A 13,957-nucleotide genomic window follows, 5' to 3' on the forward strand; every position below is an offset into this window, starting at 1 on the left:
TTGGCAGCCATCGGCAGCCCCTGTACACGGCCTATCCCTGCTGACGAGGGGTGATACCCCGAAACACGTGTCCAGGGATGGCGAAGACAGCGAAGATAGCAGAAGATCGAAAGATGATGCATCGCGAACACTTTACTACATTGACCAGAGTCCTTAGGGGCGACACCGCCGGTGTGTGAGTAGTGTGCGACCCCACCCCCATTTGTAACTTTAAAGCTCCCGTGAGCAGTGGGCTGACGAGCCTGGGATACCGCACCTACGCGCCTGAGTGGTACTATTCCTGGCAGATATTGGCAGCCATCGGCAACCCCAGTACACGGCCTATCCCTGCTGACGAGGGGTGATACCCCGAAACACGTGTCCAGGGATCACGAAGACAGCGAAGATAGCAGAAGATCGAAAGATGATGCATCGCGAACACTTTACTACATTGACCAGAGTCCTTAGGGGCGACACCGCCGGTGTGTGAGTAGTGTGCGACCCCACCCCCATTTGTAACTTTAAAGCTCCCGTGAGCAGTGGGCTGACGAGCCTGGGATACCGCACCTACGCGCCTGAGTGGTACTATTCCTGGCAGATATTGGCAGCCATCGGCAACCCCAGTACACGGCCTATCCCTGCTGACGCTGGGTGATACCCCGAAACACGTGTCCAAGGATTGCGAAGACAGCGAAGATAGCAGAAGATCGAAAGATGATGCATCGCGAACACTTTACTACATTGACCAGAGTCCTTAGGGGCGACACCGCCGGTGTGTGAGTAGTGTGCGACCCCACCCCCATTTGTAACTTTAAAGCTCCCGTGAGCAGTGGGCTGATGAGGCTGGGATCCCGCACCTACGTGCCTGAGTGGTACTATACCTGGCAGATATTGGCAGTCATCGGCAACCCCAGTACACGGCCTTTCCCTGCTGACGAGGGGTGATACCCCAAAACACGTGTCCAGGGATGGCAAAGACAGCGAAGATAGCAGAAGATCGAAAGATGATGCATCTCGAACACTTTACTACATTGACCAGAGTCCTTAGGGGCGACACCGTCGGTGTGTGAGTAGTGTTCGACCCCACCCCCATTTGTAACTTTAAAGCTCCCGTGAGCAGTGGGCTGACGAGCCTGGGATCCCGCACCTACGTGCCTGAGTGGTACTATACCTGGCAGATATTGGCAGCCATCGGCAACCCCAGTACACGGCCTTTCCCTGCTGACGAGGGGTGATACCCCAAAACACGTGTCCAGGGATGGCAAAGACAGCGAAGATAGCAGAAGATCGAAAGATGATGCATCTCGAACACTTTACTACATTGACCAGAGTCCTTAGGGGCGACACCGTCGGTGTGTGAGTAGTGTTCGACCCCACCCCCATTTGTAACTTTAAAGCTCCCGTGAGCAGTGGGCTGACGAGCCTGGGATCCCGCACCTACGTGCCTGAGTGGTACTATACCTGGCAGATATTGGCAGCCATCGGCAACCCCAGTACACGGCCTATCCCTGCTGACGAGGGGTGATACCCCGAAACATGTGTCCAGGGATGGCGAAGACAGCGAAGATAGCAGAAGATCGAAAGATGATGCATCGCGAACACTTTACTACATTGACCAGAGTCCTTAGGGGCGACACCGCCGGTGTGTGAGTAGTGTGCAACCCCACCCCCATTTGTAACTTTAAAGCTCCCGTGACAAGTGGGCTGACGAGCCTGGGATCCCACACCTACGCGCCTGAGTGGTACTATACCTGGCAGATATTGGCAGCCATCGGTAACCCCAATGCACAGCCTATCCCTGCTGACGAGGGGTGATACCCCGAAACACGTGTCCAGGGATGGCGAAGACAGCGAAGATAGCAGAAGATCGAAAGATGATGCATCGCAAAACTTTACTACATTGACCAGAGTCCATAGGGGCGACACCGCCGGTGTGTGAGTAGTGTGCGACACCACCCCCATTTGTAACTTTACAGCTCCCGTGAGCAGTGGGCTGATGAGCCTGGGATCCCGCACCTACGCACCTGAGTGGTACTATACCTGGCAGATATTGGCAGCCATCGGCAGCCCCAGTACACGGCCTATCCCTGCTGACGAGGGGTGATACCCCGAAACACGTGTCCAGGGATGGCGAAGACAGCGAAGATAGCAGAAGATCGAAAGATGATGCATCGCGAACACTTTACTACATTGACCAGAGTCCTTAGGGGCGACACCGCCGGTGTGTGAGTAGTGTGCGACCCCACCCCCATTTGTAACTTTAAAGCTCCCGTGAGCAGTGGGCTGACGAGCCTGGGATCCCGCACCTACGTGTCTGAGTGGTACTATACCTGGCAGATATTGGCAGCCATCGGCAACCCCAGTACACGGCCTATCCCTGCTGACGAGGGGTGATACCCCGAAACACGTGTCCAGGGATGGCGAAGACAGCGAAGATAGCAGAAGATCGAAAGATGATGCATCGAGAACACTTTACTACATTGACCAGAGTCCTTAGGGGCGACACCGCCGGTGTGTGAGTAGTGTGCGACCCCACCCCCATTTGTAACTTTAAAGCCCCCGTGAGCAGTGGGCTGACGAGCCTGGGATCCCACACCTACGTGCCTGAGTGGTACTATACCTGGCAGATATTGGCAGCCATCGGCAACCCCAATGCACAGCCTATCCCTGCCGACGAGGGGTGATACCCCGAAACACGTGTCCAGGGATGGCGAAGACAGCGAAGATAGCAGAAGATCAAAAGATGATGCATCGCGAACACTTTACTACATTGACCAGAGTCCTTAGGGGCGACACCGCCGGTGTGTGAGTAGTGTGCGACCCCACCCCCATTTGTAACTTTAAAGGTCCCGTGAGCAGTGCGCTGACGAGCCTGGGATCCCGCACCTACGCGCCTGAGTGGTACTATACCAGGCAGATATTGGCAGCCATCGGCAACCCCAGTACACGGCCTATCCCTGCTGATGAGGGGTGATACCCCAAAACACGTGTCCAGGGATGGCGAAGACAGCGAAGATAGCAGAAGATCGAAAGATGATGCATCTCGAACATCTTTACCACATTGACCAGAGTCCTTAGGGGCGACACCGCCGGTGTGTGAGTAGTGTTCGACCCCACCCCCATTTGTAACTTTAAAGCTCCCGTGAGCAGTGGGCTGACGAGCCTGGGATCCCGCACCTACGTGCCTGAGTGGTACTATACCTGGCAGATATTGGCAGCCATCGGCAACCCCAGTACACGGCCTATCCCTGCTGACGAGGGGTGATACCCCGAAACACGTGTCCAGGGATGGCGAAGACAGCGAAGATAGCAGAAGATCGAAAGATGATGCATCGCGAAACTTTACTACATTGACCAGAGTCCATAGGGGCGACACCGCCGGTGTGTGAGTAGTGTGCGACCCCACCCCCATTTGTAACTTTAAAGCTCCCGTGAGCAGTGGGCTGATGAGCCTGGGATCCCGCACCTACGCGCCTGAGTGGTACTATACCTGGCAGTTATTGGCAGCCATCGGCAGCCCCAGTACACGGCCTATCCCTGCTGACGAGGGGTGATACCCCGAAACACGTGTCCAGGGATGGCGAAGACAGTGAAGATAGCAGAAGATCGAAAGATGATGCATTGCGAACACTTTACTACATTGACCAGAGTCCTTAGGGGTGACACCGCCGGTGTGTGAGTAGTGTGCGACCCCACCCCCATTTGTAACTTTAAAGCTCCCGTGAGCAGTGGGCTGACGAGCCTGGGATCCCGCACCTACGCACCTGAGTGGTACTATACCTGGCAGATATTGGCAACCATCGGCAACCCCAGTACAGGGCCTATCCCTGCTGACGCGGGGTGATACCCCGAAACACGTGTCCAGGGATTGCAAAGACAGCGAAGATAGCAGAAGATCGAAAGATGATGCATCGCGAACACTTTACTACATTGACCAGATTCCTTAGGGGCGACACCGCCGGTGTGTGAGTTGTGTGCGACCCCACCCCCATTTGTAACTTTAAAGCTCCCGTGAGCAGTGGGCTGACGAGCCTGGGATCCCGCACCTACGCGCCTGAGTGGTACTATACCTGGCAGATATTGGCAGCCATCGGCAACCCCAGTACACGGCCTATCCCTGCTGACGAGGGGTGATACCCCAAAACACGTGTCCAGGGATGGCGAAGACAGCGAAGATAGCAGAAGATCGAAAGATGATGCATCTCAAACATCTTTACCACATTGACCAGAGTCCTTAGGGGCGACACCGCCAGTGTGTGAGTAGTATTCGACCCCACCCCCATTTGTAACTTTAAAGCTCCCGTGAGCAGTGGGCTGACGAGCCTGGGATCCCGCACCTACGTGCCTGAGTGGTACTATACCTGGCAGATATTGGCAGCCATCGGCAACCCCAGTACACGGCCTATCCCTGCTGACCAGGGGTGATACCCCGAAAAACATGTCCAGGGATGGCGAAGACAGCGAATATAGCAGAAGATCGAAAGATGATGCATCGCGAACACTTTACTACATTGACCAGAGTCCTTAGGGACGACACCGCCGGTGTGTGAGTAGTGTGCGACCCCACCCCCATTTGTAACTTTAAAACTCCCGTGAGCAGTGGGCTGACGAGCCTGGGATCCCGCACCTACGCGCCTGAGTGGTACTATACCTGGCAGATATTGGCAGCCATCGGCAACCCCAGTACATGGCCTATCCCTGCTGACGAGGGGTGATACCCCGAAACACGTGTCCAGGGATGGCGAAGACAGCGAAGATAGCAGAAGATCGAAAGATGATGCATCGCGAACACTTTACTACATTGACCAGAGTCCTTAGGGGAGACACCGCCGGTGTGTGAGTAGTGTGCGACCCCACCCCCATTTGTAACTTTAAAGCTCCCGTGAGCAGTGGGCTGACGAGCCTGGGATCCCACACCTACGCGCCTGAGTGGTACTATACCTGGCAGATATTGGCAGCCATCGGCAACCCCAATGCACAGCCTATCCCTGTTGACGAGGGGTGATACCCCGAAACACGTGTCCAGGGATGGCGAAGACAGCGAAGATAGCAGAAGATCGAAAGATGATGCATCGCAAAACTTTACTACATTGACCAGAGTCCATAGGGGCGACACCGCCGGTGTGTGAGTAGTGTGCGACACCACCCCCATTTGTAACTTTACAGCTCCCGTGAGCAGTGGGCTGATGAGCCTGGGATCCCGCACCTACGCACCTGAGTGGTACTATACCTGGCAGATATTGGCAGCCATCGGCAACCCCAGTACACGGCCTATCCCTGCTGACCAGGGGTGATACCCCGAAACACGTGTCCAGGGATGGCGAAGACAGCGAATATAGCAGAAGATCGAAAGATGATGCATCGCGAACACTTTACTACATTGACCAGAGTCCTTAGGGACGACACCGCCGGTGTGTGAGTAGTGTGCGACCCCACCCCCATTTGTAACTTTAAAGCTCCCGTGAGCAGTGGGCTGACGAGCCTGGGATCCCGCACCTACGCGCCTGAGTGGTACTATACCTGGCAGATATTGGCAGCCATCGGCAACCTCAGTACATGGCCTATCCCTGCTGACGAGGGGTGATACCCCGAAACACGTGTCCAGGGATGGCGAAGACAGCGAAGATAGCAGAAGATCGAAAGATGATGCATCGCGAACACTTTACTACATTGACCAGAGTCCTTAGGGGCGACACCGCCGGTGTGTGAGTAGTGTGCGACCCCACCCCCATTTGTAACTTTAAAGCTCCCGTGAGCAGTGGGCTGATGCGCCTGGGATCCCGCACCTACGTGCCTGAGTGGTACTATACCTGGCAGATATTGGCAGCCATCGGCAACCCCAGTACACGGCCTTTCCCTGCTGACGAGGGGTGATGCCCCAAAACACGTGTCCAGGGATGGCAAAGACAGCGAAGATAGCAGAAGATCGAAAGATGATGCATCTCGAACACTTTACTACATTGACCAGAGTCCTTAGGGGCGACACCGCCGGTGTGTGAGTAGTGTTCGACCCCACCCCCATTTGTAACTTTAAAGCTCCCGTGAGCAGTGGGCTGACGAGCCTGGGATCCCGCACCTACGTGCCTGAGTGGTACTATACCTGGCAGATATTGGCAGCCATCGGCAACCCCAGTACACGGCCTATCCCTGCTGACGAGGGGTGATACCCCGAAACACGTGTCCAGGGATGGCGAAGACAGCGAAGATAGCAGAAGATCGAAAGATGATGCATCGCGAACACTTTACTACATTGACCAGAGTCCTTAGGGGCGACACCGCCGGTGTGTGAGTAGTGTGCGACCCCACCCCCATTTGTAACTTTAAAGCCCCCGTGAGCAGTGGGCTGACGAGCCTGGGTTCCCACACCTACGTGCCTGAGTGGGACTATACCTGGCAGATATTGGCAGCCATCGGCAACCCCAATGCACAGCCTAGCCCTGCTGACGAGGGGTGATACCCCGAAACACGTGTCCAGGGATGGCGAAGACAGCGAAGATAGCAGAAGATCAAAAGATGATGCATCGCGAACACTTTACTACATTGACCAGAGTCCTTAGGGGCGACACCGCCGGTGTGTGAGTAGTGTGCGACCCCACCCCCATTTGTAACTTTAAAGGTCCCGTGAGCAGTGCGCTGACGAGCCTGGGATCCCGCACCTACGCGCCTGAGTGGTACTATACCTGGCAGATATTGGCAGCCATCGCAACCCCAGTACACGGCCTATCCCTGCGGACGAGGGGTGATACCCCAAAACACGTGTCCAGGGATGGTGAAGACAGCGAAGATAGCAGAAGATCGAAAGATGATGCATCGCAAACACTTTACTACATTGACCAGAGTCCTTAGGGGCGACACCGCCGGTGTGGGAGTAGTGTGCGACCCCACCCCCATTTGTAACTTTAAAGCTCCCGTGAGCAGTGGGCTGACGAGCCTGGGATCCCGCACCTACGCACCTGAGTGGTACTATACCTGGCAGATATTGGCAGCCATCGGCAGCCCCTGTACACGGCCTATCCCTGCTGACGAGGGGTGATACCCCGAAACACGTGTCCAGGGATGGCGAAGACAGCGAAGATAGCAGAAGATCGAAAGATGATGCATCGCGAACATTTTACTACATTGACCAGAGTCCTTAGGGGCGACACCGCCGGTGTGTGAGTAGTGTGCGACCCCACCCCCATTTGTAACTTTAAAGCTCCCGTGAGCAGTGGGCTGACGAGCCTGGGATACCGCACCTACGCGCCTGAGTGTTACTATTCCTGGCAGATATTGGCAGCCATCGGCAACCCCAGTACACGGCCTATCCCTGCTGACGCGGGGTGATACCCCGAAACACGTGTCCAAGGATTGCGAAGACAGCGAAGATAGCAGAAGATCGAAAGATGATGCATCGCGAACACTTTACTACATTGACCAGAGTCCTTAGGGGCGACACCGCCGGTGTGTGAGTAGTGTGCGACCCCACCCCCATTTGTAACTTTAAAGCTCCCGTGAGCAGTGGGCTGACGAGCCTGGGATCCCGCACCTACGTGCCTGAGTGGTACTATACCTGGCAGATATTGGCAGCCATCGGCAACCCCAGTACACGGCCTTTCCCTGCTGACGAGGGGTGATACCCCAAAACACGTGTCCAGGGATGGCAAAGACAGCGAAGATAGCAGAAGATCGAAAGATGATGCATCTCGAACACTTTACTACATTGACCAGAGTCCTTAGGGGCGACACCGTCGGTGTGTGAGTAGTGTTCGACCCCACCCCCATTTGTAACTTTAAAGCTCCCGTGAGCAGTGGGCTGACGAGCCTGGGATCCCGCACCTACGTGCCTGAGTGGTACTATACCTGGCAGATATTGGCAGCCATCGGCAACCCCAGTACATGGCCTATCCCTGCTGACGAGGGGTGATACCCCGAAACATGTGTCCAGGGATGGCGAAGACAGCGAAGATAGCAGAAGATCGAAAGATGATGCATCGCGAACACTTTACTACATTGACCAGAGTCCTTAGGGGCGACACCGCCGGTGTGTGAGTAGTGTGCGACCCCACCCCCATTTGTAACTTTAAAGCTCCTGTGACAAGTGGGCTGACGAGCCTGGGATCCCACACCTACGCGCCTGAGTGGTACTATACCTGGCAGATATTGGCAGCCATCGGTAACCCCAATGCACAGCCTATCCCTGCTGACGAGGGGTGATACCCCGAAACACGTGTCCAGGGATGGCGAAGACAGCGAAGATATCAGAAGATCGAAAGATGATGCATCGCAAAACTTTACTACATTGACCAGAGTCCATAGGGGCGACACCGCCGGTGTGTGAGTAGTGTGCGACACCACCCCCATTTGTAACTTTACAGCTCCCGTGAACAGTGGGCTGATGAGCCTGGGATCCCGCACCTACGCACCTGAGTGGTACTATACCTGGCAGATATTGGCAGCCATCGGCAGCCCCAGTACACGGCCTATCCCTGCTGACGAGGGGTGATACCCCGAAACACGTGTCCAGGGATGGCGAAGACAGCGAAGATAGCAGAAGATCGAAAGATGATGCATCGCGAACACTTTACTACATTGACCAGAGTCCTTAGGGGCGACACCGCCGGTGTGTGAGTAGTGTGCGACCCCACCCCCATTTGTAACTTTACAGCTCCCGTGAACAGTGGGCTGACGAGCCTGGGATACCGCACCTACGCGCCTGAGTGGTACTATTCCTGGCAGATATTGGCAGCCATCGGCAACCCCAGTACACGGCCTATCCCTGCTGACGCGGGGTGATACCCCGAAACACGTGTCCAGGGATTGCGAAGACAGCGAAGATAGCAGAAGATCGAAAGATGATGCATCTCGAACACTTTACTACATTGACCAGAGTCCTTAGGGGCGACACCGCCGGTGTGTGAGTAGTGTGCGACCCCACCCCCATTTGTAACTTTAAAGCTCCCGTGAGCAGTGGGCTGACGAGCCTGGGATCCCGCACCTACGTGTCTGAGTGGTACTATACCTGGCAGATATTGGCAGCCATCGGCAACCCCAGTACACGGCCTATCCCTGCTGACGAGGGGTGATACCCCGAAACACGTGTCCAGGGATGGCGAAGACAGCGAAGATAGCAGAAGATCGAAAGATGATGCATCGCGAACACTTTACTACATTGACCAGAGTCCTTAGGGGCGACACCGCCGGTGTGTGAGTAGTGTGCGACCCCACCCCCATTTGTAACTTTAAAGCCCCCGTGAGCAGTGGGCTGACGAGCCTGGGATCCCACACCTACGTGCCTGAGTGGTACTATACCTGGCAGATATTGGCAGCCATCGGCAACCCCAATGCACAGCCTATCCCTGCCGACGAGGGGTGATACCCCGAAACACGTGTCCAGGGATGGCGAAGACAGCGAAGATAGCAGAAGATCAAAAGATGATGCATCGCGAACACTTTACTACATTGACCAGAGTCCTTAGGGGCGACACCGCCGGTGTGTGAGTAGTGTGCGACCCCACCCCCATTTGTAACTTTAAAGGTCCCGTGAGCAGTGCGCTGACGAGCCTGGGATCCCGCACCTACGCGCCTGAGTGGTACTATACCAGGCAGATATTGGCAGCCATCGCAACCCCAGTACACGGCCTATCCCTGCGGACGAGGGGTGATGCCCCGAAACACGTGTCCAGGGATGGCGAAGACAGCGAAGATAGCAGAAGATCGAAAGATGATGCATCGCAAACACTTTACTACATTGACCAGAGTCCTTAGGGGCGACACCGCCGGTGTGGGAGTAGTGTGCGACCCCACCCCCATTTGTAACTTTAAAGCTCCCGTGAGCAGTGGGCTGACGAGCCTGGGATCCCGCACCTACGCACCTGAGTGGTACTATACCTGGCAGATATTGGCAGCCATCGGCAACCCCAGTACACGGCCTATCCCTGCTGATGAGGGGTGATACCCCAAAACACGTGTCCAGGGATGGCGAAGACAGCGAAGATAGCAGAAGATCGAAAGATGATGCATCTCGAACATCTTTACCACATTGACCAGAGTCCTTAGGGGCGACACCGCCGGTGTGTGAGTAGTGTTCGACCCCACCCCAATTTGTAACTTTAAAGCTCCCGTGAGCAGTGGGCTGACGAGCCTGGGATCCCGCACCTACGTGCCTGAGTGGTACTATACCTGGCAGATATTGGCAGCCATCGGCAACCCCAGTACACGGCCTATCCCTGCTGACGAGGGGTGATACCCCGAAACACGTGTCCAGGGATGGCGAAGACAGCGAAGATAGCAGAAGATCGAAAGATGATGCATCGCGAAACTTTACTACATTGACCAGAGTCCATAGGGGCGACACCGCCGGTGTGTGAGTGGTGTGCGACCCCACCCCCATTTGTAACTTTAAAGCTCCCGTGAGCAGTGGGCTGATGAGCCTGGGATCCCGCACCTACGCGCCTGAGTGGTACTATACCTGGCAGTTATTGGCAGCCATCGGCAGCCCCAGTACACGGCCTATCCCTGCTGACGAGGGGTGATACCCCGAAACACGTGTCCAGGGATGGCGAAGACAGTGAAGATAGCAGAAGATCGAAAGATGATGCATCGCGAACACTTTACTACATTGACCAGAGTCCTTAGGGGTGACACCGCCGGTGTGTGAGTAGTGTGCGACCCCACCCCCATTTGTAACTTTAAAGCTCCCGTGAGCAGTGGGCTGACGAGCCTGGGATCCCGCACCTACGCACCTGAGTGGTACTATACCTGGCAGATATTGGCAACCATCGGCAACCCCAGTACACGGCCTATCCCTGCTGACGCGGGGTGATACCCCGAAACACGTGTCCAGGGATTGCAAAGACAGCGAAGATAGCAGAAGATCGAAAGATGATGCATCGCGAACACTTTACTACATTGACCAGATTCCTTAGGGGCGACACCGTCGGTGTGTGAGTTGTGTGCGACCCCACCCCCATTTGTAACTTTAAAGCTCCCGTGAGCAGTGGGCTGACGAGCCTGGGATCCCGCACCTACGCGCCTGAGTGGTACTATACCTGGCAGATATTGGCAGCCATCGGCAACCCCAGTACATGGCCTATCCCTGCTGACGAGGGGTGATACCCCAAAACACGTGTCCAGGGATGGCGAAGACAGCGAAGATAGCAGAAGATCGAAAGATGATGCATCTCGAACATCTTTACCACATTGACCAGAGTCCTTAGGGGCGACACCGCCAGTGTGTGAGTAGTGTTCGACCCCACCCCCATTTGTACCTTTAAAGCTCCCGTGAGCAGTGGGCTGACGAGCCTGGGATCCCGCACCTACGTGCCTGAGTGGTACTATACCTGGCAGATATTGGCAGCCATCGGCAACCCCAGTACACCGCCTATCCCTGCTGACCAGGGGTGATACCCCGAAAAACACGTCCAGGGATGGCGAAGACAGCGAATATAGCAGAAGATCGAAAGATGATGCATCGCGAACACTTTACTACATTGACCAGAGTCCTTAGGGACGACACCGCCGGTGTGTGAGTAGTGTGCGACCCCACCCCCATTTGTAACTTTAAAGCTCCCGTGAGCAGTGGGCTGACGAGCCTGGGATCCCGCACCTACGCGCCTGAGTGGTACTATACCTGGCAGATATTGGCAGCCATCGGCAACCCCAGTACATGGCCTATCCCTGCTGACGAGGGGTGATACCCCGAAACACGTGTCCAGGGATGGCGAAGACAGCGAAGATAGCAGAAGATCGAAAGATGATGCATCGCGAACACTTTACTACATTGACCAGAGTCCTTAGGGGCGACACCGCCGGTGTGTGAGTAGTGTGCGACCCCACCCCCATTTGTAACTTTAAAGCTCCCGTGAGCAGTGGGCTGACGAGCCTGGGATCCCACACCTACGCGCCTGAGTGGTACTATACCTGGCAGATATTGGCAGCCATCGGCAACCCCAATGCACAGCCTATCCCTGTTGACGAGGGGTGATACCCCGAAACACGTGTCCAGGGATGGCGAAGACAGCGAAGATAGCAGAAGATCGAAAGATGATGCATCGCAAAACTTTACTACATTGACCAGAGTCCATAGGGGCGACACCGCCGGTGTGTGAGTAGTGTGCGACACCACCCCCATTTGTAACTTTACAGCTCCCGTGAGCAGTGGGCTGATGAGCCTGGGATCCCGCACCTACGCACCTGAGTGGTACTATACCTGGCAGATATTGGCAGCCATCGGCAACCCCAGTACACGGCCTATCCCTGCTGACCAGGGGTGATACCCCGAAACACGTGTCCAGGGATGGCGAAGACAGCGAATATAGCAGAAGATCGAAAGATGATGCATCGCGAACACTTTACTACATTGACCAGAGTCCTTAGGGACGACACCGCCGGTGTGTGAGTAGTGTGCGACCCCACCCCCATTTGTAACTTTAAAGCTCCCGTGAGCAGTGGGCTGACGAGCCTGGGATCCCGCACCTACGCGCCTGAGTGGTACTATACCTGGCAGATATTGGCAGCCATCGGCAACCTCAGTACATGGCCTATCCCTGCTGACGAGGGGTGATACCCCGAAACACGTGTCCAGGGATGGCGAAGACAGCGAAGATAGCAGAAGATCGAAAGATGATGCATCGCGAACACTTTACTACATTGACTAGAGTCCTTAGGGGCGACACCGCCGGTGTGTGAGTAGTGTGCGACCCCAGCCCCATTTGTAACTTTAAAGCTCCCGTGAGCAGTGGGCTGATGCGCCTGGGATCCCGCACCTACGTGCCTGAGTGGTACTATACCTGGCAGATATTGGCAGCCATCGGCAACCCCAGTACACGGCCTTTCCCTGCTGATGAGGGGTGATACCCCAAAACACGTGTCCAGGGATGGCAAAGACAGCGAAGATAGCAGAAGATCGAAATATGATGCATCTTGAACACTTTACTACATTGACCAGAGTCCTTAGGGGCGACACCGCCGGTGTGTGAGTAGTGTTCGACCCCACCCCCATTTGTAACTTTAAAGCTCCCGTGAGCAGTGGGCTGACGAGCCTGGGATCCCGCACCTACGTGCCTGAGTGGTACTATACCTGGCAGATATTGGCAGCCATCGGCAACCCCAGTACACGGCCTATCCCTGCTGACGAGGGGTGATACCCCGAAACACGTGTCCAGGGATGGCGAAGACAGCGAAGATAGCAGAAGATCGAAAGATGATGCATCGCGAACACTTTACTACATTGACCAGAGTCCTTAGGGGCGATACCGCCGGTGTGTGAGTAGTGTGCGACCCCACCCCCATTTGTAACTTTAAAGCCCCCGTGAGCAGTGGGCTGACGAGCCTGGGTTCCCACACCTACGTGCCTGAGTGGTACTATACCTGGCAGATATTGGCAGCCATCGGCAACCCCAATGCACAGCCTATCCCTGCTGACGAGGGGTGATACCCCGAAACACGTGTCCAGGGATGGCGAAGACAGCGAAGATAGCAGAAGATCGAAAGATGATGCATCGCGAACACTTTACTACATTGACCAGAGTCCTTAGGGGCGACACCGCCGGTGTGTGAGTAGTGTGCGACCCCACCCCCATTTGTAACTTTAAAGGTCCCGTGAGCAGTGCGCTGACGAGCCTGGGATCCCGCACCTACGCGCCTGAGTGGTACTATACCTGGCAGATATTGGCAGCCATCGCAACCCCAGTACACGGCCTATCCCTGCGGACGAGGGGTGATACCCCAAAACACGTGTCCAGGGATGGTGAAGACAGCGAAGATAGCAGAAGATCGAAAGATGATGCATCGCAAACACTTTACTACATTGACCAGAGTCCTTAGGGGCGACACCGCCGGTGTGGGAGTAGTGTGCGACCCCACCCCCATTTGTAACTTTAAAGCTCCCGTGAGCAGTGGGCTGACGAGCCTGGGATCCCGCACCTACGCACCTGAGTGGTACTATACCTGGCAGATATTGGCAGCCATCGGCAATCCCAGTACACGGCCTATCCCTGCT

This window comes from Lissotriton helveticus, chromosome 8 (assembly GCF_964261635.1).
Source record: "Lissotriton helveticus chromosome 8, aLisHel1.1, whole genome shotgun sequence".
In the NCBI taxonomy this organism is placed as follows: Eukaryota; Metazoa; Chordata; class Amphibia; order Caudata; family Salamandridae; genus Lissotriton; species Lissotriton helveticus.